Source organism: Rattus norvegicus, chromosome 3, assembly GCF_036323735.1.
Source record: "Rattus norvegicus strain BN/NHsdMcwi chromosome 3, GRCr8, whole genome shotgun sequence".
NCBI classification, from domain to species: domain Eukaryota; kingdom Metazoa; phylum Chordata; class Mammalia; order Rodentia; family Muridae; genus Rattus; species Rattus norvegicus.
Genome location: NC_086021.1, coordinates 115,342,392 through 115,370,285, shown reverse-complemented (window position 1 = coordinate 115,370,285; position 27,894 = coordinate 115,342,392). Strand labels below are relative to the sequence as shown.

Here is a 27,894-nt window from a genome sequence, read left to right as displayed (position 1 = left end):
TTAAAATTTTGTTCTATTTATTCATTTATGTAATACACATCCCAAATGTTATATTGTGCCCCATCACAGTCTCCCTTCCCATGTTCAACCCCCTTTACCTATAAGAGAGTGTCCCCTCTCCCCCTTCACCCCCTTCCCCAGGCATCCCACTTCTCTTCAAGTCCCTTCAAGTAGGCAATCCTCTGCTACATATATTTTAGGGGCCTCAGACCAGCCTGTACATGCATTTTGTTGGTGGATATATTCCAGGAGCCTCAGAGAAGTCCATGTATATGCTCTTTGGTTGGTGGCCTACTGTCTGGGAGCTCCCATTGCTCCGCATTAGTTGTCACCATTTGTCTTCCTATGGGGTTGCCATCCCCTTCAACTCTTTCAATCCTTCCCCTAACTCTTCCATAGGAGTTCTTGACCTCAATCTTATCAATTGGCTGTAAGTTTCTACATCCGTCTTAGTCAGCTGCTGGTTGAGCCTCTCAGATGACATCCATACTAGGTTCTGGTCTGCCAGCACAACCTAGCATCAGTAATAGTATCAGTGTTTAAGGCCCACCCTTGGGATGGACACGAAGTTGGGCCAGTCACTGGATGTCCTTTCCTTCGGTGTCTGCTTCATTTTTGCTCCTGCAATTCTTTTAGATAGGAAGAATGCTGGGTCAAAAATTTTGAAGGTAGGTTGCCGATACCATACTTAACTGGGGGTTCTATCTATTAGAAATGATCTCTTCAGGTTCCATCTCCCCACTGTTAGGCATTTAGGCTAAGGTCACCCCCCACTGAGTCCTGGGAACCTCTCACATCTTAAGTCTCTGGGACTTTCTAGAGGTTCCTCCCTACCTCACACCCCCACTGCTGAATATTTCTCCTGGCTCTCCGGGCTTCTCTCTTGTCTTCTGCCTCTGTGTCTGATCCTGCCCCTTTTATCCCTTCATCTCGTCTCCCACACAGTTCCTTCCCTCTGCCTACTATGATTATTTTGTCTCCCTTTCTAAGTGGGATAGAATTGTCTGCACTTGGCCCTTCTCTTCTTGTTAAACTTCTTATGGTCTGTGTCTTGTATCATAGGTATTCTGTAATGTTGGCTAATATCCACTTATCAGTAAGTACATACCATGCATGTGCTTTTGGGTATCAGTTACCTCACTAAGGGTGATATTTTCAATTTCCATCTGTCTACTTGCAAAATCAATTATGTCCTCAATTTTAACAGCTGAACAATATTCCACTGTGTAAATGAGTTATATTTTCTGTGTCTATTCTTTGTTTGAGGAGACCTGGGTTGTTTCCAGTTTCCAACTATTATGAATACGGCTGCTATGAAAATAGTGTAGCAAGTGTCCTTGTGGTATGGTGAAACATCTTTTGGGTATATGCCCAGGAGTAGTATAGGAGATCTTCAGGTAGAACTATTTCCAGTTATCTGAGGAACCATCGGGTTGATTTCCAGAGTACTTATATTAGTTTGCAATCCCACCAGCAATGGAAGAGTGTTTCTCCTTTTGTACCTCGTCTCCATCATATGCTGTCACTTGAGTTTTTGATCTTAGCACTTCTGATTGGTGTGAGGCCGAATATCAGTGTTGTTTTGATTTGCATTTTGCTGATGTTTAAGGATGGTGAACATTCATTAAGTGTTTCTGCACCAATCAAGATTCCTTGGGTGAGAATTCTCTGTTTACCTCTGCAGCCCATTTTTTAGTTGGGTTATTAGGCTTTTTGGAGTGTAACTTCTTGAGTTCTTTATATATTTTGGATATTAGCCCTATTAGATGTAGAGTTAGTGAAGATCTTTTCCCAATCTGTAGGCTGCTCTTTTCTTCTATTGACAGTGTCCTTTGCCTTACAGAATCTTTTTTTTAGTTTCATGAGATCCAATTTATCAATAGTTGATCTTAGAGTCTGAGCCATTGGTGTTCTGTTCAGGAATTTTTTTTCCCTAGATCAATGTGAATTCATTTTATGAAGCCATAGTTACTCTGATACCAAAAGCCTACAAAGATCCAACAAAAAAAGAGAACTTCAGGTCAGTTTCGCTTATGAAATCAATGCAAAAACACTCAATACAATTCTTACAAACTGAATTCAAGAACACATCACCCCGATCAAGTAGGTTTCATCCAAGAGATACAGGGAAGGTTCAATATATGAAAATTTCATCAACATAATTTCCTATATATCCAAACTCAAAGAAACATGTAACATGATCATCTCATTAGATCCTGAAATAGTCCTTGACAATATACCACACCCCTTCATGTTAAAAGTCTTGGAGAGATCAGAAATTCATGGCATACCTAAACATAATAAATGCAATATATACAGAAAACCAAATCAAATCAACATCAAATTAAATGAAGAGATACTTGAGTCAATTCCACTAAAATATGGGACAAGGCAAGGCTGTCCACTGTCTTCCTAGCTATTCAATATAGTTCTTAAAGTTCTAGCCAGATCAATATGAGAACAAAAGAAGATCAATGGATACAAATTGTAAAGGAAGAAATCAAGGTATCACTGTTTGCAGATGATGTGATAGTATACATAAGTAACACCCAAAATTCTATCAGAGAACTCCTGCAGATGATTTGTTCTATATGTACCTTTATTCTGCCTCCTAGAATCTGAAGTTCTAAAAGATGAGGATTTTCTGTAGAAAACCTACCACCTATTAAAAGTAAGCTCTTTGAAAGTACTTTTTGGTTAATTCAATCATTTTACAGTGTGTCTGATTTTTACTTTGCCTTCCTCAGCCCTGTAAATCTATTTCTCCTTTTTCTACCTTCCAGTTTATAAATATTAATGTATTCATTTCATCAATGACCTCCTGTAGTATGTAAGGCTGAATAGTGGCCTTTGTGAAAGGAATATCTGTCCTGATATCTCCCTGAGGATTCATTAACTTTTGGCCCATTGTTTGTAAAACAGCTTAATTATATCATTTCTTCCCTCTGTTCCTAGTATTCCCAAATCTTTAAACAATTCTACTCTATTACTTTACCCTTATGTTTCCAAAACACAAGCCAGACTAAGTGCATAGATTCTTACGGAAGTACAACTGGGGGAAAGGCCATCATACCCCAAAACTCCTTGCTTTCCATTCCTTTATTTTAGTGAAACTCACAATTCAAAGGTAGTTTCTACACTTATAGTCTAACTCTTGGCCTCAAGCCAATGGAAAAATCAACAGTAAAAATTCATTTCAGCTGTTACTATACTCCTTCTTAATTGGCTGTCCCTTTTGTTTTTCATATGGCCAAATGCTAGTTGGCTGCTTGGCAAACTCACACAAGTAAAATTCCAGCAGTTTGCTTCTCCCTCTTCTGATTTATGAAATTGATCCACATACATCTGACTAGTCCCTCAATCAAGCCTCCAAGGAAGAGATTTGTGATAAATAGTGATAATGCATGTCACTAAAATATGACACAACTATCAAACTAATGTAAAATCTGAAAAGTTCCTAGCCCAAAACATCCAGTTAGTTCAGGACACAATTAGAATATAAAACCTAAGGATAGTACATATAGAAGAGAGTGCTGACTCATAATTTAAATGTCCAGTAAATATCTTCAACAAAATTATAGAAGAAAACTTACCTAACCTAAAAAAAGAGATGCCCATAAATATAGAAGAAGTCTACAGAACTCCAAATAGATTGGATCAGAAAAGAAATTCCTCCCATCACATAATAGTCAAAACACAAAATACACAAAACAAAGAATATTAAAGCAGTAAGGGAAAAAGGTCAAGTAGCATATAAAGGAAAACCTATAAGAATTACACCAGACTTCTCACCAGAGACTATGAAAGCCAGAAGATCCTGGGCAGATGTCATATAGACCCTAAGAGAAAACAAATGCCAGCCCAAGTTACTGTATTCAGCAAAACTCTCAATTAACATAGATGGAGAAACCAAGATATTCCATGACAAAACCAAATTTACACAATATCTACCTACAAATCCAGCCCTACAAAGGATAATAAATGGAAAACTCCAACACAAGGAGGGAAACTACACCCTTGAAAAAGCAAGAAAGTAATTTCCTTACAATGAAAAGAGACACACAAACATAATTCCACCTCTAACATTGAAAAAAACAGGAAGCAACAATCACTATTTCTTAATATCTCTTAATATCAATGGACTCAATTCCCCAATAAAAAGAGATAGACTAACAGACTGGATACATAAAGAGGACCCAGCATTATGCTGCATACAGGAAACACACCTCAGAGAGAAAAACAGACACTAACTTAGATTAAAAGGCTAGAAAACAAATTTCTAAGCAAATGGTCCATAGAAAAAAACCTGGAGTATCCATTTTAATATCTAATAAAATTAACTTTCAACGAAAAGTCATCCAAAAAGATAAGGAAGAACACTTTATATTCATCAAAGGAAAAATCCACTAAGATGATCTCTCAATCCTGAATATCTATGCTCCAAATGCAAGGACATCTACATTCATAAAAGAAACTTTAATAAAGCTCAAGTCACACACTGTACCTCACACAAAAATAGTAGCAGATTTCAACACCCCACTCTCATCAATGGACAGATCATGGAAATAGAAGACATAACTAAAAAGAGACATAAAGAAACTAACAAGTTATGAAGCAAATCCACTTAACAGATATTTATAGAACATTTCACCCTAAAACAAAAGAATATGCCTTCTTCTCAACACCTCATGGTACCTTCTCCAAAATTGACTATATAATTGGCCACAAAACAGGCTTCAACAGATACAAGAAGATAGAAATAAACTCATGCATCCTATAAGATAAGCACAGACTAAGGCTGGTCTTCAATAACAACAAAAATGACAGAAAGTTCATGTATACATGGAAGTTGAACAATGCTTTACACAACGATGACTTGATCAAGGAAGAAATGAAAGAAATTAAAGTCTTTTTAGAATTTAATGAAAATGAAGTTATAGGTTACTCAAAGTTATGGGACACAATGAAAGCAGTGCTAAAAGAAAAACTCATATAGCTCTGAGTGCCTCCAAAAAGAAACAGGAGAGAGCATACATTAGCACCTTAACAGCACACCTAAAAGCTCTAAAACAAAAAGAAGCAAATACACCCAAGAGGAGTAGAAGGCAGTAAATAATCAAACTCTGGGCTGAAGTCAACCAAGTAGAAACAAAAAGGACTATACAAAGAATCAACAAAACCAGGGGGTTCTTTGTGAAAATCAACAAACAGAAAAACCCTTAGGCAGACTAACCATAGGTCATAGAGTCAGTATCCAAATTAACAAAATCAGAAATGAAAAGGGAAACAAAACAACAGACTCTGAGGAAATTCAAAAATCATCAGATACTAAAACAAAAGCCAATATTCAACAAAACTGGAAAATCTGGAGGAAATGGACAATTTTCTAGACAAATACCAGGTATCAAAGTTAAATCAGGATCAGATAAACCATAAATATCCTCATAACTCCTAAAGAAATAGAAGCAGTTATTAAAAGTCTCCCAACCTAAAAGAGCCCAGAACCAGATGGGCTTAGTGAAGAATTCTATCAGGCCTTCATAGAAGACCTCATACCAATACTATTAAAACTATTCCACAAAATAGAAACAAACAGAGCACCTCCCAATTCCTTCTATGAAACCACAATTACACTTATACCTAAACCACACAAAGACCCAATAAAGAAAGAAAACTTCAGATCAATTTTTCTTATGAATATCGACACAGAAATAGTCACTAAAATTCTTGCAAAGTGAATCCAAGAACACATCAAAACGATCATCCATCATGATCAAGTAGGCTTCGTCCCAGGGAATCAGGGATGGTTCAATATATGGAAATCCATCAACATAATCCACTATATAAACAAACTCAAAGGAAAAAAAAACACATGATCATCTCATTAGATGCTGAGGAAGCATTTGACAAAATTCAACACCCCTTCATGTTAAAATCTTGGAAAGATCAGGAATTCATTGCCCATACCTAACATAGTAAAAGAAATATACAGTAAACCAGTAGCCAACATCAAACTAAATGGAGATATACTTGAAGCAATCCCACTGAAGTCAAGGACTAGACAAGGCTGACCACTCTCTCCCTACCAATTCAGAATAGTACTGAATGTCCTAAGCAGAGCAATCAGACAAAAAAGGAGGTCAAAGGTATAGGGAGCGGCTAAAGATGGCACCGACATCCAGTGGTCATTGGTGATAGACACCTGCAATGCGCATGTGTTGGCATTTCTCCAGCAGCTTCAGGCTGGAGTGATATTCATGCTAATGAGGTATTTCATGCTCCACCAATCCCTAGAGGACAAGTATATAGGCATAGCCTGTCTTGTATATAAGGCTGGTGTCTTTGTTCCTCAGGGTCCCCGGTATCAACAATGAGGTGTTCCTGCAATAAAGGCTGTTGAGAAGAATCCAACGGTATTGTGTATTCCTTGCTGGACGAGGTGGGCATTACAAAAGGGATACAAATTGGAAAGGAGGAAGTCAAAATATCCTTATTTGCATATGATATGATTGTATACTTAAGTGACCCCAAAATTTCCACCAGAGAACTACTAAGCCTGATAAACAAATTCAGCAAAGTGGCTGGGTATAAAATTAACTCAAATAAATCAGTAGCCTTCCTCTACTCAAAGGATAAACAGACTGAGAAAGAAATTAGGGAAATGACACCCTTCACAATAGTCCCAGACAATATAAAATACCTAGGTGTGACTCTAACCAAGTAAGTGAAAGATCTGTGTGATAAGAATTTCAAGTCTCTGAAGAAAGACGTTCAAGATATCAGAAGATGGACAGACCTCCCATGCTCATGGATTGTCAGAATTAATGTAGTAATAGTGGCCATTTTGCCAAAAGCAATCTACAGATTCAATGCAATCCCCATCAAAATTCCAACTCAATTCTTCATAGAGTTTGAAAGAACAATTTGCAAATTCATTTGGAATAACAAAAAACCCATGATATGGGAAACTACCCTCAACAATGAAAGAACTTCTGGGGGAATCATCATCCCTGACCTCAAACAGTAGTACAGAGCAATAGTGATAAAAAACTGCATGAATTAGTACAGAGACAGGCAGGTAGATCAATGGAATAGCATCAAAGACCCAGAAATGAACCCACACACCTATGGTCACTTGATCCTCCACAAAGGAGCTAAAACCATCCAATGGAAAAAGGATAGAATTTTCAACAAATTGTGCTGGTTCAACTGGAGGTCAGCATGTAGAAGAGTGCAAATTGATCCATTCTTATTGCCCTGTACAAAGCTTTAGTCCAAGTGGATCAAGGACTTCCACATCCTACCAGATACACTCAAACTAATAGAAGAAAAAGTAGGAAAGACTTCCGATCATATGGGCACTGGGAAAATTTTTCTGAACAAAACCAATGGTTTATGCTCTAAGATCAAATCGGAACTCATAAAACTGCAAAGCTTCTGTAAGGCAAAGGACATTGTCATTGGGACAAAAAGGCAACCAACAGATTGAGAAAGAATCTTTACCAATCCTACATCTGAGAGAGGGCTAATATCCAAATAAACAAAGAAATGTTCAACATCCTCAGTCATCAGTGAAATGCAAATCAAAACAACCCTGAGATTCCATTTCACACCAGTGAGAATGGCTAAGATAAAAAACTCGGGTGATGACAGATGCTAGCAAGGATGTGGAGAAAGAGGACCACTCCTCTTTGTTACTGGGATTGCAAAATGGTACAACCACTCTTGAAATCAGTCTGGAGGCTCCTCAGAAAATTGAACATTGACCTATCTAGGGACCCAGCTATTTCTCTCCTGGGCATATACCCAAAAGATACTCCAACATACAACAAAGACACATGCTCCACTATGTTCATAGCAGCCTTGTTTGTGATAGCCAGAAGCTGGAAACAATCCAGATGTCCCACAACAGAAGAATGGATTTAGAAAATGTGTTATATCTACACAGTGGAGTACTACTCATCTATCAACAACTATGAATTCATTAAATTTATAGACAAATGGATTGAACTAGAAAATATCCTGAGTAAGGTAACCCAATCACATAAAAAAAACACATGGTATGCACTCATTGATAAGTGGATATTAGCTCAAAGCTCGAATTACCCAAGATATAATCCATAGACCCCATGAAGCTCCAGAAGAAGGATGACCAAAATGCAGATTCTTCACTCCTTCTTAAAAGGTAAAACAAAAATATTCATAGGATGGGATATGGAGGAAAAGCTTGGAGCAGAGACAATGTGTGTGTATATATATATATATATATATATATATATATATATATATATATATATATATATATATATGGATATAGATCTTTCCTGAGAGACACATCCAGAGCATGTGAAATACACAGGCAAATCTTACCAGCAAATCATTGAACTGAGAACGGGACCCCAGTTAGAGGAGTTAGAGAAAGGAATAAAAGAACTGAAGTGGCTTGCAACCCCATAAGAATAACAATGGCAATCAACTGGAGTTCCCAGCAACTAAACCACTACTCAAAGACTGGCCATGGCTCAAGCTGCATGTGTAGCAGAGGATGGCCTTGTTGGGCACCAATGTAAGAAGAAGCCCTTGGTCCTGCCAAGATTGGACTCTCGGAATAGGGGTAGGTTGGGGGTGGGTGGGAAGGGGGAGTGAATTATGATGGGAACCCCCTTATAGAAGAAGGGGAGGGGGATGGGATAGGGAGCTTATATCCAGGAAATTGAGAAAGGGAGTAACATTTGAAATATAAATAAAAAATTCCAATAAAAGAAAAAAAAAACACAGACCTGGCTTGGTTATGGTGTCTTCAGAGCAATGAAACCCTAAATAAGGTACATTGTCTGCTAAGCATAAGAAAAAACATAATTGTAAAAGGAAATCATCTATGGAGTGTAACACAGTAATAGTTCATGGAACTGAGAATAGAACCATTGTCATGTAGGACTAACATTTATAGGTTTCTTAGGTCTCTGTTGATCCAAGAGACTGGTTGTACATTAAGTATTGTGGAAAGTGTTTTACATTCATAACAATGATTATATTTAATATCATATTCTGTTGCTTAAGCTAATTTGGAAAGTCATTAAACCTCTTTAGAGGTCTGTTGAAAAGAATAACTGGAGCATTTTGTAAATAAAAATCCATATGTCATTTTTTTATGTTTTGATAACTCAAACTTGAAAGTCATGGAAAATTTTGATGGGATATACTGATGACATTTCTGTATTTTTTTTGAAAAATTAAGATAGAGAATGTTTGAGGACGGCATCTCATTGTCAAGCCTTACTCTCCGTGCCTATAAAATATAGAAAAGAATGTCTACACATAGGTGTAGCCTTATTACATGCACAAATGCATGCATACATTGTTGAAATAAAAAAAATCTAAAGGAAACAATTACAAGTACTGCAAACAAGTATGATAATTTGTAAACCAATTAGGAATTGAATGAATCTAATTACCTAACCCTTGGTTGAATTTAAAACTGAGTTATGTGAAGATAAATAAAATTTAATATAAAGGAAAATTGAGAACCATAAAGGTTCTCTACTTTAGGAGGCTAAAGTAGAATATGCCATCCACTAAGGGTGATTCAAATTAGGAGAGAGCTTGAAACTCATTTCTAGAATTTGTCTTTAAACACCATGAGACATTGTATGTCTCTTAATTTATAATCATGTCAATTGTATGGCAATGACTGTATAAATAACATTTTCAAAATTGCATTTTGCCCTGACATTCCCTGCAATATTCATAAACAAACTATCTTTCTTGGGTGCTGTGAGATAGCTCAGCAGTACTTGTTGCCAAACGTGACTGTGTAAACTTGATTTCTCCATCATGAAAACAGAGAACCAACTATTTCCTGTTGTCTGCTAATCTACAAGGATGGATACAGTCATGGAGAGAGAGGGGGGAGGAGGGCGGTGGGGGGGATCTATGTGCCTGTGTGTTTTACACCTTTATGAAAAAATATAGCTATCATCAAAAAATATGTAGAAGTGAGACATTGATATCATAACACATGCATGTAAAGAAGATTTTAAGACAATCTTCTTGTTTTAGATGTTTATCACAATATGTTAAGCACTTTGCTGAGAATGTAGAAGACAAACCAAGAACAGTAGGCAGTTGCTACATCTTTGCTTAGCATGTTAAGGTGTCTGCATCTTATTTGTATACTGTTGGGTCCTTTAAACATTACCATCCTTTTTAGTTAGATTCTTTCAGTTCTCACTGTGCCCATCAGTCATTTTTCAATATTCAAAGATGGAAATCAACAAATATGGCCTTAAACTATCAATTTTACTTGTGAAAATTTTACTTCTGCAAACCAGCAAAGTGATTTACATAAAATTTCACATTAAATGTACCTAAAATTCAGATATTTCAGGCCTCCTAGAAATATTGAATAATATAGACCTTGAAATTGCCGACCTTCAAAAGACCACATCTGACATCACCCACTAGTCCTGAAATAACTCCTTCCTTTGCAGATTTGTTACACAGTGCCCTTTCATTTGCTCAAAACTGAGGAGATCGCTGTTCTCTCCCAGGCAGCTGCCCTTTCTCTTTACAATGCAAGTAGCATTTTGTCACCCACAAAAGATCATTGTTGAGAAAATAAGTGTTATCAGTTTGTCAATGGCGTATTTTAACTATCTTCCTTTGATAGTGGTCAGGATTGGTTGAATAAAAAAGACTGAAAATATTTCAGACAAATTTTCTTGTAGTAGAGAAGCAGCAGCAAAAGTTAGTGCCAATTCTTCTCTGGTTTATCACTACACAGGAAAATAATATGCTTTGAGAATCTGTAATGTGAAGATTAGATTATAAATATCACGTAAAATTTGTCTAAGTATACAAAAACTATACTGGGGCAATTTAGACTTTTCATTCTGTAGGACCTATTTGATATCCTTACAGACAAAAAAATGTAGAAGCAGCTGTGATAAATTTCCCTTTAAGAATCTTCTTTCACCTGAGTCTTGATGCTTGAACTTTCTTATTTCTTAGGACCATTTATTAATATATATATTCTGTAACATCTCAAACATGATCATTTATGCCAGCCATAGTTTATATGTCTGGACCTTTACCAAGATTACTGTTTCCTATATGGATGATTTGCATAGTAAATGAAAATTTTAAATGCATGATACAGTCAATGCAAGCAAAATTTCTCATGGTAAGTTCTGATTTTAGTGCCCAATTACTGTGTTCTGGATGCTTAATACAATATACTGGACTAATATGCTAAAGTTCCAAATGAGAAATGATGTTAGGATTAGCCAGAGTGTAACATTACTTTAAAATGAAAATATACATTCCATAGAAAATGTATTTGTAAATACACATGGAGAAAAATATATATAAAATATTAAGTTAATATCGGTATATGGAATATGGTTAATGTATTTGTACATTCATAGGGGGGGTATATGAAATTGGTATAGCTAATTTCTATCAAAAATGAAGAAACAAATAAGAGTTCCAATAATGATCATGAATGTGGGTGATGGGAGCACATTAATACAGAAAACATATCAAAACATATCAAAAGGAAAATGCATAGTTGTGGTTTGGAATTATGAAATCAGTTATAGAATATAAGTACTATGCATTGAATTTGGTGATATCTAAGTGAAGACACATAATGAACACTGGAGAATATGTGTCTGCAAGTGTAGAGAGACATGAGATACAAAGGTAGATTTGGCAATCACCAACAAATAATTGGCAACTCTTAACCTGAAAGATGGATATATCATAAAAAGAATCTTGGACATGAACTATGGAGATGCCATTAGAACAGATGTAATATCTCTTTAATTTACTAGAAGAAACCAGAAGTCAACAAAAGTGGGCATAGATTGAGAGCAAGTGGTTAAAACATAAACAGAACTGGAAAAGAAATTTTATAGAGAAGATGAAAGATCAAATCGTTCAAAAATGACAAGTTAAGAATAGAAATGTATTTACTTGAATTGTTAGATTTTATTGTTGGCTTTCTCTGGAAAAAATTCTTGAGATAGGGATTTAAATTACAGGTGTATTATTGAGAAATGATCTTGAAAAGCTAGGTAAAAGGTACAGAAAACGTGTGTTAGATAGACATTTCTACTGTGGCCCATTTTGATAAAGGGCAGTTAAGTTCAGGTTTACCATAGGCAGTGGTTAAAGGTTGTTCGTATGAGTAAAACCTCTGGGCAGATTCTCTGAAGCCAAGATAGGTAAAAAGAAACAGGAAGCAGAAAGCTTAAGACTTGCCTGGCACATGAGACAGATTACTGTCATGCACTGAAGCTGTTCATCTCTGCAGCTAAGGTCATGTGAGTCATGGCAGTCTGCATGATGAATAGAAGGGTCTGCTAAGGGCATTCTACATACCTAGGGAACAGGTTTAGAGACTGAGTATAAAACTAAGACATCATTACTGAGAAATAAGGAGGTTAAGATATTGAGTGGTCATGTTGTAATTCTACTCTGAGAATGTAACTGGAGAGGCTAGATATATCCAACTAACTGATTAAAGTTGGAATGAAGAAACAGAGATATAATGTGGCTCTATGGATGCCATAGAGGTATTTGGATTATAGTTATTTCTATAATGTAGGTAGTAGGAGAATTTTAGGATATGTATTAGTTGAAAAATGCTTATATTAATGGGTTTTAAGACTATTCATTTAATGATGTTTTTCATTCATTTATTTGTTTGGGTTGTGTGTGGGTATACACACACAGCATGAATGTACAAATCACAGAAATATTGAGGGGTCAGTTATCTTCTCTCATGTGAGTTTTAGAATTCCAACTCAAGCTTTCTAGCCTAATATGCCTCTATATGTTGTGCCATCTTATTAGATTAATAAAAATGCTTGTTGACCAAACTTTATATATAGATAGATATAGATATAGAATAGATATAGATATAGATATGAGTTAATGTCCCCTAAGCACCCATATTATATCATTAACAATTTTGTTTTTTCTTCTTCATTTTCTATAGAAATCAGCTATATAGAGATATTCCACATGCCCACCTCAATATAGTGACACACATATATACTTTAGGGATCTCAGGACACTCTAATGACTATCATAGAATCAAACTTTCTTCATGGAGCTTGAGTTTAATTTAAAAAGACAAAATTCCTGTATAGATGTTGGACTTCATTTTTGACTTCTTATTCTTTTTGGCAACAAGAAGAAAAATAAATTCACTTCTCCATGTACTGCAGGCAAAAAAGGAAAGAAAGAAAGAAAGGAAGGAAGAAAGAAAGAAAGAAAGAAAGAAAGGAAGAAAAAAAGAAAGAAAATCTGTTGAAGTTAAGACAACAAAAGCAGCATGCTAAGGACAAATCCACAAAAAGCAGACACAGGAACTCCTTGGATATCTGTATTCCCTACCATTGCCAGGACAGAGCAGAAACAGATCCCAAGAGAATTTCTACAACATTAGAGAAGTCTAGCTAGTCACATCTCTAAAACCAAAGTCCCTGCTTCCAACTACTAAGAGATAGAGACCCGGAGACCCAGAGAACCATGGGAATAACTTATAGGAGCTAGCCTGGGGTAAATCCAGAAGAGCAAGGATACTCATGCTGAAATTAAGGGCAGAGGCAGCCTCAGTCCTGATTTGTTTTAATATCTATTTAAAATAAGAGATTTGGTGGGTTTACATCAGAGCCTCTGTATGAATGTAAAAATAAACATGGAAAAAATAACATTAGAGCATCAGATATTGAAATCAATGTGGAAAAAGAGAGAACCTACCATATTCAAAACAAATAAAAAAACAAGAGCTTGCGGAGCAGAAGTTTCTGTGAAATAATACCTGATAGTGAAAGCGAAAGTTCAACCTCACAAGCTACTGAGATGCCATATCTACTAAAAAATGCCTTAAAAAACAACAAAAAATTTAACCTATATACCTTAAATCTGAACCCCTTCACACTACATTCTTCTCTTTTCCCACTCACTCCTTGAATAGAACGTCTATACACACAAATTTTTCCACCAATGGAATAAGTATGAAATTTCTTTATGAATTAAAAAAAGACTAGTTAATGATACTACTTCAGTGTACAACTGAAAGACTAAGTATATACATCACAAAACATTCACACACCGGTGTTTATTTGCTATATTGAACTTACAGAATCATTCCATCTGCTGGTCAGTAGATAAATGGATAAATAATTTGTAGTGCATATGAGCTAGTGGAGTTTTATTTAGCCATTAGAAAGAATGAAAGGTTGTCATTTGTTGGGAAAGACATACAATTTGAGATCATCTTGTTAAGCAAAATAAGGTACCAGTACATAACAACAATAAATAGTTCATTTTTTCCATATGTGGAACCTAGATTTCATAGATACAGAAATATATAAAATACATAGATAAGTGTGTCATTGTTGTAGTGATATAAATTAGATAAAAGCCGGCCTAGAAGAAGGAATATGAATAGAGGGACATGGGAGTAAGTTAATAAAGAGCAATGAGAAAAGAAAGGGGTCAAAATAAATTATGTGAACAAATAATGCACTGTTATGAAAACTAGCACAATGTTAAATATTCAACCAAAAATTTTCAATGAAATTCTTAGAATTCTTTAAAAGGTTTCAAATAGAGACATAGCTGGTGGTTCACCTACTAGAGAAGTGAAATGCATTGAGGTATTCAGAACAAAATGGTGGAACGTGAGTTGGTTTCACAATGATTAAAGGGGCTGGAAAGATGACCTCGTGGTTAAGTGCACTTGCTGCTCTTGCAGAGGACCTGCGTTCAGTTAGTAGCACCCACATCAGGTGGATCACACCTGCCACCCCCTGCCGGCCGAGGATTGGATCCTCTCTTCTGACCTCCACGGACACCCGCATTCACACGCATGTGATTATACACAGATCAACATTTATGCACATATAGTTAAAAATGAAATGACTCTTTTTTTTAAATAAAGAAAACGATTGATAAATTATGCTTAACTTTCAGAACATTTGTTTTGTTCTTTTTAAAAATATTAACTAAAGCGCACATTTAACTGTTTTTCTTTAATTTTTTAAATTTCTTTATGAGTATGCTATCTTTGAACCTGTTATCTTCTGTCTTCCCTGAAGTATCCCTTAAATGTAACCATTGGATGGTCCTGCCATACACTTTTTAACTTAGCACTCTGTAGGCAGAGGCAGGTGAATCTCTGAGTTCTAGACTAGCCTGGTTTTCAAGGAGAGTTCCATGCCAACAAGGGATTTCCACAGAACGTTTAGATTTTTCAAAAAATCTCATGCTGAGAGCAAGGAAAGGCTAAAACCATGCCACCAGCTAAAGGAGGTACTTGCTTTCTAGAAAACGACTTCACAGAATTATTGCAGTTTATTTCACAGTTAAATTAACACATGCATATTTCTTGAATTATGTTTCATGCTCTCTATAAAATTCTAAGAGTGCTACAAAAACATAAAAAGGAACTACGAGTCGTTCGACTGTCTAACCAAAGCATAGGTATGTCCATTTTTTCTTTTTTATTGGATATTTTATGTATTTACATTTCAAATGTTATCCCCTTTCCTCCCTCCCCTCGCCCTCCCTCTGCTTCTATGAAGATGCTTCCACTCCTCCCACCCACTTCCCCCTCAACACCCTAATGTTTCTCATACACTGGGCAAACATGCCTTCGCAGGACCAAGAGCTTCTCCTCCTATTGGTGCCAGACAATACAATCCTCTGCTACATATGCAGCTGGAGCCATGGGTCCCCCCATGTGTACTCTTTGGTTGGTGATTTATTCCCTGGAGCTCTGGGGGCGTTCTGGTTGGTTGATACTGTGCTTCCTATGAGGTTGCAAACCCCTTCAGCTCCTTCTGTCCTTTGTCTAGCTCCTCCATTGGGGTCCCTTTCTCAGTTTAATGATTAGCTGCAAGCATCCTCACCTGATACCACATTTTCATTCTCCATTTTCTATCGACAGAAATCCATTTCCTTGCTGTGAATAATGCAGCAAAAGTATGCATGTGCAAGTGTCACTGTGGTAATATTCAGAATATTTGGGTATGTGCAGAAAGTGGTATGGTTGAGTTTTATGACAGTTACATTTACTTTATGTTGTTTTAAAAGTTCATTCTGATTTCCATAAAGGCACCACTAGGCTATACTCCCATTAGTAGCAGACAGGGATTCATCTTTCTTCATATCCTCACCATTTGTTTTTATTTGATTTCTTAGTTTTGTATGTTTTTTAAATTTTTTTAATTTATTTTTACACCTCAGATTTTATTCTACTCCCAGTCTACCCCTGAATTTTCCACATCCCATACCTCCTCCCCGCACCCCCGCACTCCCGCACCCCACTCCAGTCTCCACAGGATGTGCCCACCACATGAACGCCAACAGACCTCTAAACTTCCTGGGACCTCCAGTCTCTTGAGGGTTAGGTGCATCTTCTCTGACTGAACCTCATTTCAGCTGGTGTATGCTTCCTAATTGGTGATCCAGTGTCTGAGAAATCTTGGGGGTTCAGGTTAATTGAAACTGGTGGTCCTCCTCCAGCTTCCTCCAGCTTTTCCCTAATTCAACCAGAGGGGTCAGCAGCTTCTGTTCATTGTTTGGGTGCACATATCTGCATCTGACTTTCAACTATTTGTTGGGTCTTTTGGTGGGCAGTCATAATAGGACCCTTTTGTGAATTCCCTATAACTTCATTAAGGTGTCAGATAATGGGTCCTCCCCTTGAGCTGGATCCCCCTTTGGACCTGTCACTGTATCTTCTTTTCCTCAGGCTCTTCTCCATTTCCATCCCCACATTTCTTTCAGACAGGAAGAATTATGGGTCAGTTTTGACTGTGGGATAACAACCCTACCCCTCACTTGATGCCGTCTTTCTGCTGGAGGTGGGTTCAATAAGTTCGCTCTCCCTAATGTAGGGCATTTCATTTAGGGTCTCCCCGTTTGATTACTGAGGGTCTCTTACTTCCCAGGTCTCTGGTACATTTTAGAGAGTCCTCCAAACCTCCTTCCTCCTGAGGTCACTTGTTTCGATTCTTTCTGTTGGCCCTCAGGTCTTCAGTCTTTTTCTCCCACCTAATAACAAATCATGTTCCCCTCTCCCCTACACCCATCCCCTATCCCTCTCCTGTCTCTCTCTCCCTTCCCCCTTGTGGTTGCTTTTTTCTGCCTCCCAAGTGGGACTGAGGCATCCTTACTTGGGCCCTTCAGCTTATTGACCTTTGTGAGTTCTGTGGACTGTATCTTGGTTATTTTGTACTTTTCTTTTCTCTTCTTTTCTTTTCTCTTCTCTTCTTTTCTTTTCTTTTCTTTTCTTTTCTTTTATTTTCTTTCTTTCTTTCTTTCTTTCTTTCTTTCTTCTTGGCTTATATTCTTTATCAGTTAGAATATACTTTTCCTGACCTTTTTGGTCTAAGTTACCTCACTCAGGATATTTTCTAGTTCCATCCTTTTGCCAAATAATTTCATGAAGTCATTTTTTTTATAGCTGAGTAGTACTCCATTGTGTAAATTTACCAAATTTCCTGTATTCATTCCTCTGTTGAGGACATCTAGGACTTCCCGCTTCTGGCTACTATAAAAAAGGCTGCTATGAATATAGTGGGTCATGTGTCTTTGTTATATGTTGGAGCATCATTTGGGTATGTGCCCAGGAGCGGTATAGCTGGGTCCTCAGGTAATACTATGTCCACTTTTCTAAGGAATCTCCAAATTGATTTCCAGAGTGGTTATACAAGTTTACAATCCCACCAGCAATGGGGGAGTGTTCTTTCTCCAAATCGTCGCCAACGTGTCTCGTCACCTAAGGTTTTGATCTTAGCCATTCTGACTGGTTTACGGTAGAATCTCAGGCTCGTTTTCATTTGCATTTCTCTTATCACTAAGGACTTTGCACATTTCTTTAGGTGTTTCTCAGCTACTCAAGATTCCTCTGCTGTGAATTCTCGGTATAGTTCTATACCACAGTTTTTGGATGGGTTGTTTGGACTTTTGGTGGTTAGTTTCTTGAGTTCTTTATATATTTGGGATAGGAGCCCTCTATTGGATGTGGGGTTAGTGATCTAACCCCAATCTATAGGATGGTGATTTGTCTTATTGAACACGTTCTTTGCCTTATAGAAGCTTTCCAGTTTCATGAGGTCCCATTTATAAATTCTTGATCTTAGAGTTTAAATCATTGGGGTTCTGTTTAGGAGATTTCCCCCATGCCAATGAGTTCAAGACTCTTTCCCACTTTCTCTTCAATTAAATTCAGTGTATCTGGTTTTATGCTGAGGTCCTTGATCCACTTGGATTTGAGCTTTGCGCATGGTGACAAATATGGGTCTATTTTCATTTTTTCTACATAGAGACAGCCAGTTAGACGAGCAGCATTTATTGAAGATGCTTTATTTTCAGTCTCGCTTGTGAATAATACTCGATAAAATTCTTGCAAACAAAATCCAAGAAAGCACAAAAACCATCATTTACCATGATCAAATAGGCTTCATCCCAGGGATGCAAGGTTGGTTTAATATATAAAAAAATCCATTAACCTAATCCACTACATAAACAGACTCAAAGGAAAAAAATTCACGTGATCATCTCCTTAGATGCAGAAAAAGCCTTTGACAAGATACAATACCCCTTCATGTTAAAAGTAATAGAGAGATCAGGAATTCAAGGCCCATACCTAAAAATAATAAAAGCAATTTATTGAAAACCAACAGCCAATAGCAAACTAAGTGGAGAGATACTTGAAGCTATCCCACTAAAATTGGGGACAAGACAAGGATACCAACTCTCCCCATATCTATTCAATATAGTACTCGAAATGCTAGCTAGAACAATAAGACAATAAAAAGAGATTAAGAAGATACAAATTGGCAAAGAAGAATTAAAGGCATCACTATTTGCAGATGATATGATACTATACATAAGCGATCCCAAAAATTCTTTTGTAGCTGATAAACAACTTTAGCAAAGTAGTTGGATACAAAATTAACTCAAAAATTCAGTAGCCATCCTTTATACAAATGTAAACAGGCTGAGAAAGAAGTTATGGAAACAACTCCCTTCAAAATAGTCACATATGATATAAAGTATCATGAGGCAACTGTAACCAAACAAGTGAAATATTTTTATGGTAAAAACTTCAAGTCTCTCAAGAATGAAATCAAAGATGTCAGAAAATGTAGAGATCTCCCATGCTCATGGATTGGCAGAATTAGCATAAAACATAGAAATGGTCATCCTACCAAAGGCAATCTACAGATTCAATGCAATACCCATCAAAATCCCAAAACAATTCTTTAAAGACATGGAAACAGCAATTCTCACATTCATCTGGAAGGGCAAAAAACCCAGAATAGCCAAACCAATTCTATCACAATAGTAGCCGATTTCTTTGAGGGCTGTGTGTATTTAAGTGATTGGAGGTGTTTATTTTGAGTTGACTTCTAGTATATTTAAATTTTTTCTGTTCAGGATTGGGTTCAAGAAGCATTTCTGTTTTCTTTGTTTCTGTTTTGTATCTGAGGTTTTCAATTAAACTTATATCCATGCTTTTGGCTGGAAAAACAAATTGCCAATGTAAAGTTATTCTCTAATCCCCTATTTACAATACAATGCAAGTTCTAGTAGAAGGTTTTGGATTGTTCCTTAAAAAATTGGTAAAGATGAAGTTTTTGGCTGCTTTCAGGACATTTTGCTTTTATTTTATTTATTTTTCGTATCAATTCTTTCTTCTGCTAAGTATATTAAATTTCCTTCCTTGCTCTTTAATTCATAGTAGAATCTATGCAGGTCTTTGCCTGTCAAGGTGTTTGTAGGATTCAAATTTAGTCTCTGTATAATGTGGTAGCTTCAAGGATAACTTACTATTGGTTTTATTTTATTTCTATGTACAAATGGTTACTTTTAATGTCTTACAGGTCATCTACTGAGATTACTTCATGAATATCAACATCATAAATTTAAGTGGAGGCATATTTAAAAGACATTTAGTAAACTTTTGTTTTCAACATAAATAAATTCCTTTATTGTGCTTTTTTTCCTGAGTCCACTCTGCTCTTTCAGATAGTGCATTTTACCTGTTTTATACTATTATGAAAATGGCTGTTGTCATTTTGACTTCACCCTTCATTGTGTCCTACAAATGACTTTTTCTTCCTCTCTCCTGGAGGAGTCAATCTGTTGTTCCTCTGATTTTTTTTTCTCAGGCCCTCTTAAATGGACATGGCATTCTCAGATCCCTGCATGTCTTTTTTTTTTCTTTTCATGTGTGTGAACATGCACATATGAATCACATGCAAGAAGCTCCATTATATCTGCCCTGATGGAGTATACATATGAAAAGGTGTTTGTGTGTGATAGAAAAGGAAGCTTATATCATTCTTAGGCAAGTGCTAGTGCTTGTACTGAGTATCACATAAATGGGAGAAACTATAATCTAGAGTTCAGTCCTGGTCATTTATGCGCATGCATGAGAACTGCTTTCAAATGCCATTGCACACCCTGGAAAACCTTCACTTTATATTTTGTTTATTGATTCATGCTGCTTACGTGCTTATTTTATACTCAGTTTTGAGGTTAGGAATCATGATATTTATACTATTTTGGATCACAGTTCTGGTATTTCATAATACCATGTTTAAAATATCCTTAAAATTCCATTTGGAAGCACCAGTCCCATGTCTGTGGAATGTATTTCTTGTGCGGTTTCTAAGTTAGAGTAATTTCCAGTTTGTCACATGCCTTCTATCCCTTCATTTTACTCTTACACAGTTAGCATTTTTGTCTCTGGCTTCTTTGTGTTTGTTATATTCTTTGAGATGTAACTGAGAAAAGGATAGGATTTAACCAGGTACTAGTTATTTGAGCAAAATTCAGTCTCTGGTAGCCCCAGTATGGTATGCTAAATCACTCATCTATTGCCCATACAGCAATTAAAATCATGAGTTATGGTAAAAAGCAGAAAGACGTAAGGTCTTGTAGTGATTTAGGGGAAAGGAACAGAAAATTGGGTCCAGCATCCTCCTCGAAAAACCTTTATTTTATTTTATTTTTTATTTTAAATAAGACTACTAAAATTGGGACAAAAGGCAAAAGACATGGTCAGTGGAGCAGTCCTGGTGTCGATTTGTTCTTTTTAACCATAATCTCAGCTCTAGTTCCCCAAGGTTGCCTGAAGAATTATTTTGTGTTGAGAACACAGGACAGTTCTCAGAAGATGATCTCTTTAGTTCCAGTCTGCAGTTTTTAGTTACTTTTAGGTTGTCTTAACGAAACACTGTGACCAATGTAACTGATGAAATAAAGAGTTTTTCAGGCTTATGATCTAAGAGTGTAAAAGTCTATGATGGGAGGGAAAGTGTACAGCATGAAAGTAAGTGGCCTGCATGGTTGCTAGAGCCACAGGCTAAGAGTTCACTCCTTGAACCCCAATCATGAAGCAGACAATAAAGTAGACACAGGCAAGACTTTACACATTAAAGCTGGCTCCTAGTGATGTTTTCCCTACAGCAAAGCATTACCACTTACACCTCCCAAAAGACTGCCAACAATTAGCAACCAAGGATTTATATACCTAAGACCATAGGAGGCATTTCTCATTCAAATATTTAAATGTACGTATGCAAGCATGTAGTATTAAATTTTATTAGGACAGCATGCACATTGATCCATTTTCTCATTTAATCCTTATGAAATGGCAAGAGTCAAGAAGTAAAATACTATTTATGAGAAGGGAAAATGAGGTTTTGTAGATGTTACAGGTATTTTTACAAAGTGTCAAAACTAGAATGCTTCCTAGAAGTGAAATTTAAAAGAGGAATGTGTATATCACATTATATCATACCACATAATCACATGAGTGCCTACTGACCAAGTTATAGTTAATGATTGAATATCGAGTACAAAATATTATTCATATGAGGACAAATAGTACGTGTACATCTCCACTCAATCAGAGAAGAAAAAATATGTATTGGGTTATTTGAAATTATTAACTAAAGTATAATCATGGTGTATTCATGTATGGTCTTATTTATGTCAGAGTCAAAAAGAGGACCAATTCTTCAAAATATTTGTATAGGGTTAAATTTTTGTAGGTAAGTTGTATTAAGTAATGAAATATGGTTAAAGTTACAAAATTACTTTCTTTTAGAAAAACTTGGTTTTAAATCAGTGTTGTCTTAAAACTCAACTTTTTGAATCTCCAGACATTATATCTAATGCCATCTTACCTCACTAGAAGACTTGAAATAATTAAATCTATTAATATATTTGACATGTAATAAGCATATTTAGGGACGTAAATAAGAATATTTGAAGAAGAAAAAGAGGAGGGGGAAGAAAGAAACAAAATAAGGTAAAGGAGAAGAAAAAGAAAGACTGAGAAAGAGAGAGACACAAACACACACAGAGAAAAAGAAAGATGGGGCAGGGGGAGAAAGAGAGAGAGGGGTGGGAGAGAGAGAATCAACCCTTATTCCATTTGTCTATCTTTGATGGTGTTAAGAAAATGGAGCACATTTCTGCTAAGTTGACTCTATCAAAAGGTACAATAAACAGACACTTTGTGTGCACATGTGTAGGCAGATGTGCAAGTGGATAGATGTAACTTATCACTAAAGGAAACAATTGAAAATGTCCTCAAGCATGAAGAACACAAACCATGTCTGTTAGTCATCCCTATAGTATTATGTATGTGTACAGGGAATATGTATTCTAATGCACTCAGCTCAAGCCAGTTCATACCAGCAAGAGTACAAGATCTACAGCCAGACCATTAGAATTGGAGTCTGTTTTTATTTGTCATACTATGTGTCTTTGGTTAGTTATTATAACCTTTCCTTTCGGGAGGGAGGGCAGTGAGGTGCATTGCATAGGGTAGTTATATAATTTAGCTATATTATCATCACAATTATTTGTTTTAAGTAACGGTAATCAGAAGATATTTAATAAACATACTATCCACTGTTATTATTAACAAGTACAATGACTGTTTCAATATACTTTACAGGTTTTCCTGGAATGTACATTCAATACACATCCCTGTAAGCCACATTGGTAATTGATAATTTAGTAAGATGAGATGCTATAATTTTAATATTGCTTTGCATATGACAATTTATTGAGTTGGAAATCAATATTATTTTTTGTGTAATAGATATTTTAATTCCTAGAACATTTTTTAAAATTTTTTATTATATATTTCTTTATTTACATTTCAAAGGTTATTCCCCTTCCCGGTTTTTCTGTCCATAAGTCCCCATTCCTTCCCCTTCCTCTCCCCCATATGGGTATTCCCCCTATACATACCCCTTATTGCCCTCCCCGATATTCCCCTGCATTGGGGGTCCAACCTTGGCAAGATAAAGGGCTTTTACTGGTGCCCCAACAAGGCTATTCTCTGCTACATATGCAGTTGGAGCCCTGGGTCAATCCATGTTTAGTCTTTCGGTAGTGGTTTAGTCCCTGGAAGCTCTGGTTGGTTGGCATTGTTGTTTTTATGGGGTTGCAAGCTCCTTCAACGCTTTCAATACTTCTCTAATTCCTCCCAAGGGGGTCTTATTCTCAGTTCGATGGTTTGCTGCTAGCATTGACCTCTGTATTGGACATGCTCTGGATGTGTCTCTCAGGAGAGATCTATATCCAGTTCCTTTCCACATGCATTTTTTAGCTTCATCAATCTTATCTAGTTTGGTGGCTGTATATATATGGGCCACACGTGTGTCAGGCTCTGAATGGCCATTCCTTAAGTCACTTCTCTAAACTTTGTTTCAATATCCCCTCCTATGAATATTTCTCCCTTTTAAGAACGAATGGGAGCATCTGCATTTTGGTCATCCTTCTTGAGCTTCCTGTAGATTGCATCTTGGGTAATTTGAGTTTTTGGCTAATATCCACTTATCAAAGAGTGCATACCAAGTGTGTTTTTCTGTGATTGAGTAACCTCACTCAGGATGATATTTTCTAGTTCATTCCATTTGCCTATGTATTTCATGAAGTCATTGTTTTTGATAGCTAAGTAGCACTCCATTGTGTAGATGTACCACATTTTCTGTATCCATTCCTCTGTTGAAGTGCATCTGGGTTCTTTCCAGCTTCTGGCTATTATAAATAAGGCTGCTAAGGAGCATGTGTCTTTGTTGTATGTTGGCACATCTTTTGGGTATATGCCCAAGAAAGGTATAGCTGGGTCCTCAACAATTCTTTAAACATAAGGTTATGTGAATTTTTTCTGATTTCTTCCATTGTCAACAATTCATCTTTAATAGCCATGTAGCCTATTCCTGAACATACAAAAAGTTTATTTTTACTATTGAATACATGCCTTTTCATAATGTAAACTTAGCATTTTGGTATTATTCTTAGAGGCCAATAAACACAAAGTAATGGATGCTTATTTTGGAAATTATTTAGGACTAAGAATTATTAATGTAACCGCTATGAATTGACATTGTATTGTGTTTGTTGATTTCCATGTGAGAATTTGGGGATTCCGTGAATTCATACTCTGCTTCTTTAGCATCTGTTGAGGCTGGGGATCAGGCTGAAAGTTAGACTTGAGGTCATTTTTGAAGGTGACTGAAACTTTCTAACTGAACACATACATGATCTTTTTTATATCTTGACCTCCAGGTAGAGATGGGCTTCTAATGTGGTATTATCAAACAGAAAAAAATGCATTTTCTCACCTAACACTTAACAGCATTCTACAGTTTCCTGTTAATATAAATGGTCACCATTTTATATTAGTCTCTTTTTTTTTCTTTTTTTTCTTTTTTTTTTCGGAGCTGGGGACCGAACCCAGGGCCTTGCGCTCGCTAGGCAAGCGCTTTACCGCTAAGCTAAATCCCCAACCACCATTTTATATTAGAATTGGAGAGTATATAAATCTCATGTTTGCGTGTATGTGTGTGTGTATGTATGTTCTCTGTGTATGCATGCACATGTGCACATGTAAATACATCTTTAGAGGTAAGAGTTTGATGTTAGGTATTGTATTGAATTGCTTCTTCACTCCATTTTTGAGCTGGGTCTGGTGCTTGCAAACTTGGATAGAATAGTTATACAATGAGCTACATGTATCTTTCTGTTTCTGTATCCCTATAACCCAATCAGATCTTAGGAAACAAATAACTTTTTTGGTTTTTTTTGTTTGTTTTTTTTATGTAGGGCTTCAAATATAAGTCATCAGGCTCCTGCAGCAAGTGCTTTACCAACTGAGCCATCTTTTCAGCCCCTAGTCATTTCTCTTGATAAGCAGGACATAAATAGGTATGTAGGGAAAGCATTTGTTAATATCCTAGATGGAACCTTTCATCAGGCCCTTGCCTGAAGGACATAAGCCCCAGACAGAACAGAAAAATCTCTGAATGCAGCAAGAAGTTTTATTAAACACTTTTCTACCTGTATTTTAATTTTTGATAATTTCATGTATGAGTAATACATTACTCCTACCCCAATGACCCCTCCAATTTCTCCAGGGTCATCCTACCCGTTCCCAAATTCATGACCTCTTCTTCTTTAATTATTATTGTTATATGCATATACAATATACTGATTAAATTCCAAGTTGAAACCTGAGAGCCAGAGTTAGCTAAATACTGACTTGTCCTCTAAGGATGAGTCATTTCCTGTTTCTTAGATTCCAGAGAGATAAAGCTGTAGTTCTTATCCACCTATTTATTATATTATAGCACTGTTCACCAAATGCATGACATTAAAAAGCCTGATTTTAATCTACAGTGTTAAGAGCTTTGTGATGATTAATATTGATTGTCAGTTTGACAAGATCTAGGATGAACTAAGAAAACTATTCTAAGCATGTTTGTGAAATAGTTTCTAGATTGTGTTAGTTACTGATGGGTGTGAGTGAGCAACCAGTCCTAACTTTGGATAGCACTGTTCTACTAGCAGGGGAACTAGACTGAATAAAAGGAAAAATGAAGCAATTTCTATGACTTTGCTTCCCAACCTTGGGTGAATTGACATCTGCTGTGTCAGGCTCCTGCTGCCTCATTTTTCCCACCATGATGGACTTCATCTCCTGGAACTGTGAGATAAAATAATCCTTTCCTTTTGTAGATTGCTCTTATCAGTTATTTTGTCACAGGAATGACAAAACTAACTAATGAAATTATATATAACAACACAGTAACAACACTGTTTCATTTTACTAATGAAAACTGACACATATAAAACCAGTCACAATCACTTCATGTTGGCTCTTATTTTCAAAACCAAACTTTAATATGGTTTTAAAGTACTTCAATCTCCCTTATGACCCATTGACCAAAGATAGAAAAGGAAATTGGCCAATAGGACAAGGGGGTTGTAAACATGTTTAGAATTAGTTCCTTGGAACAATTCCAATCTTTGTTGTCTCCAGTCTAGTCTATTAGCAAAACACCAGGCATGAATCAGCATCAGTGGCTCAATCCAGAAGAAACTGTGGGGCAATACCAATAGGCACAAGTCTGCCAAAGCATTAAGAAGAAGCCAGAACATACCAAAAGTACTTTGGTGCATTTCTCCCTACACCAAGATCAGTGAGGAGAACAAGGTGAACCAATGCCAAAACATTATTAGTGAAGACCACCAAGATGAAGCCCAATGAAGACCAGCAAGGTGGATCAATGACAGAGCATGATCCATTGTCTGCTGTGTTATACTCATACTCTTTTCAAAAATATCATGTCCTCTCAAGCCTCAGCTCCAGTAATATATCACATGTCCTTTCACCAGGCAGCCTCCAGGAAAACACCATGTGTCTGCTCTCAGGAAAACACCTTCTCATAAGACAGCTTTCAGGAAAATATCACGTGACACAAAGAAACCAGTAATCCCCAGTCCAACTTCCAAAATTTTAATAGAGTTTTCAGGTGAATGATCAGTGGTAACAGGATGTGGTGTCGTGGGTCCGAGTTAGAATTTTATGTTGCTCAGTTTCCAGCAATCAAACCTAGAACCATTTATGTTCTAGAAGAAAAAGTAATCAGTATTGTCACTATTGTGACAGGGCTGCCTAGCAGCTATGGCATGTGAATTCCTTATCTCTTATGGATCTTAATGTGGTCTGATTACCATTTATAGAGGGGTGGCTTATATTGTTGGTTTAGCATTAGAATCTGAAAAATATAATTTGGCTTAAGTGACAGTGTCTTAGGGTTTTACTGCTGTGAACAGACACCATGACCAAGGCAAGTCTTATAAAAAATTTTAATTGAGGTTGGCTTACAAGTTTAGTTCATTATGATCAAGATGGGAACATGGCAGCATTCAGGCAGTCATATATAGGAGGAGATAAGAGTTCTACATCTTCACCTGAAGGTTGTTAGCAGAATTCTGGCTACCAGGCAGCTAGATCAAGGATACTAAACACCACACCTATTCCAAAAAGGCCACACTTCTTAATAGTGCCACTCCCTGGGCCAAGCATATACAAACCATGACATTCCACTACCTGGTCATCATAGACTTGTTCAAACACGAGTCTATGGGGGCAATTTCTGGCCATGGCATAATTTAAAAAGTTCATTTAGTCCGACTTCCAAAGTCCCCATAATCTATATCAGTCTCAACAATGTTAAAAGTCTAAAGTTCAAAGTCTCTTCTGAGATTCCTTGAATCACTTAATTATAATTACCAAAGCAAGGCAGGAAACAATCTGGGCAAACTCCAAACTCTGCATCTCCATGACTGATGTCAAAGCAGTTTTCAAATTGCTAACTCCTTTTTCATCGTTGTTGACTGCAGCAAACTTCTTTCTCCTGGGCTGGTTCTACTCTATGGTACAGCTTTCCTTAGCAGATAGATCATGGATCTGACATCATAAACATCTTGGGGTCTCCAAGGCAACTTCAGTGTTACAGCTTCTTGTTTCAATGTCTGGGACCCACACATGAA

The 27,894-nt window shown here is 36.6% G+C and overlaps 1 long non-coding RNA gene across 1 annotated transcript; it reads right to left on the bottom strand.

Moving 5' to 3' along the window:
* On the bottom strand, nt 1-27,783 carry LOC134486419 (uncharacterized). Its single transcript, XR_010065285.1, has 2 exons — nt 27,635-27,783; nt 1-1,987 (listed from the first exon to the last, which is right to left on the bottom strand). It is a non-coding gene; the product is annotated as an uncharacterized LOC134486419 (long non-coding RNA).
* Between the last annotated feature and the right edge of the window lie 111 nt (nt 27,784-27,894).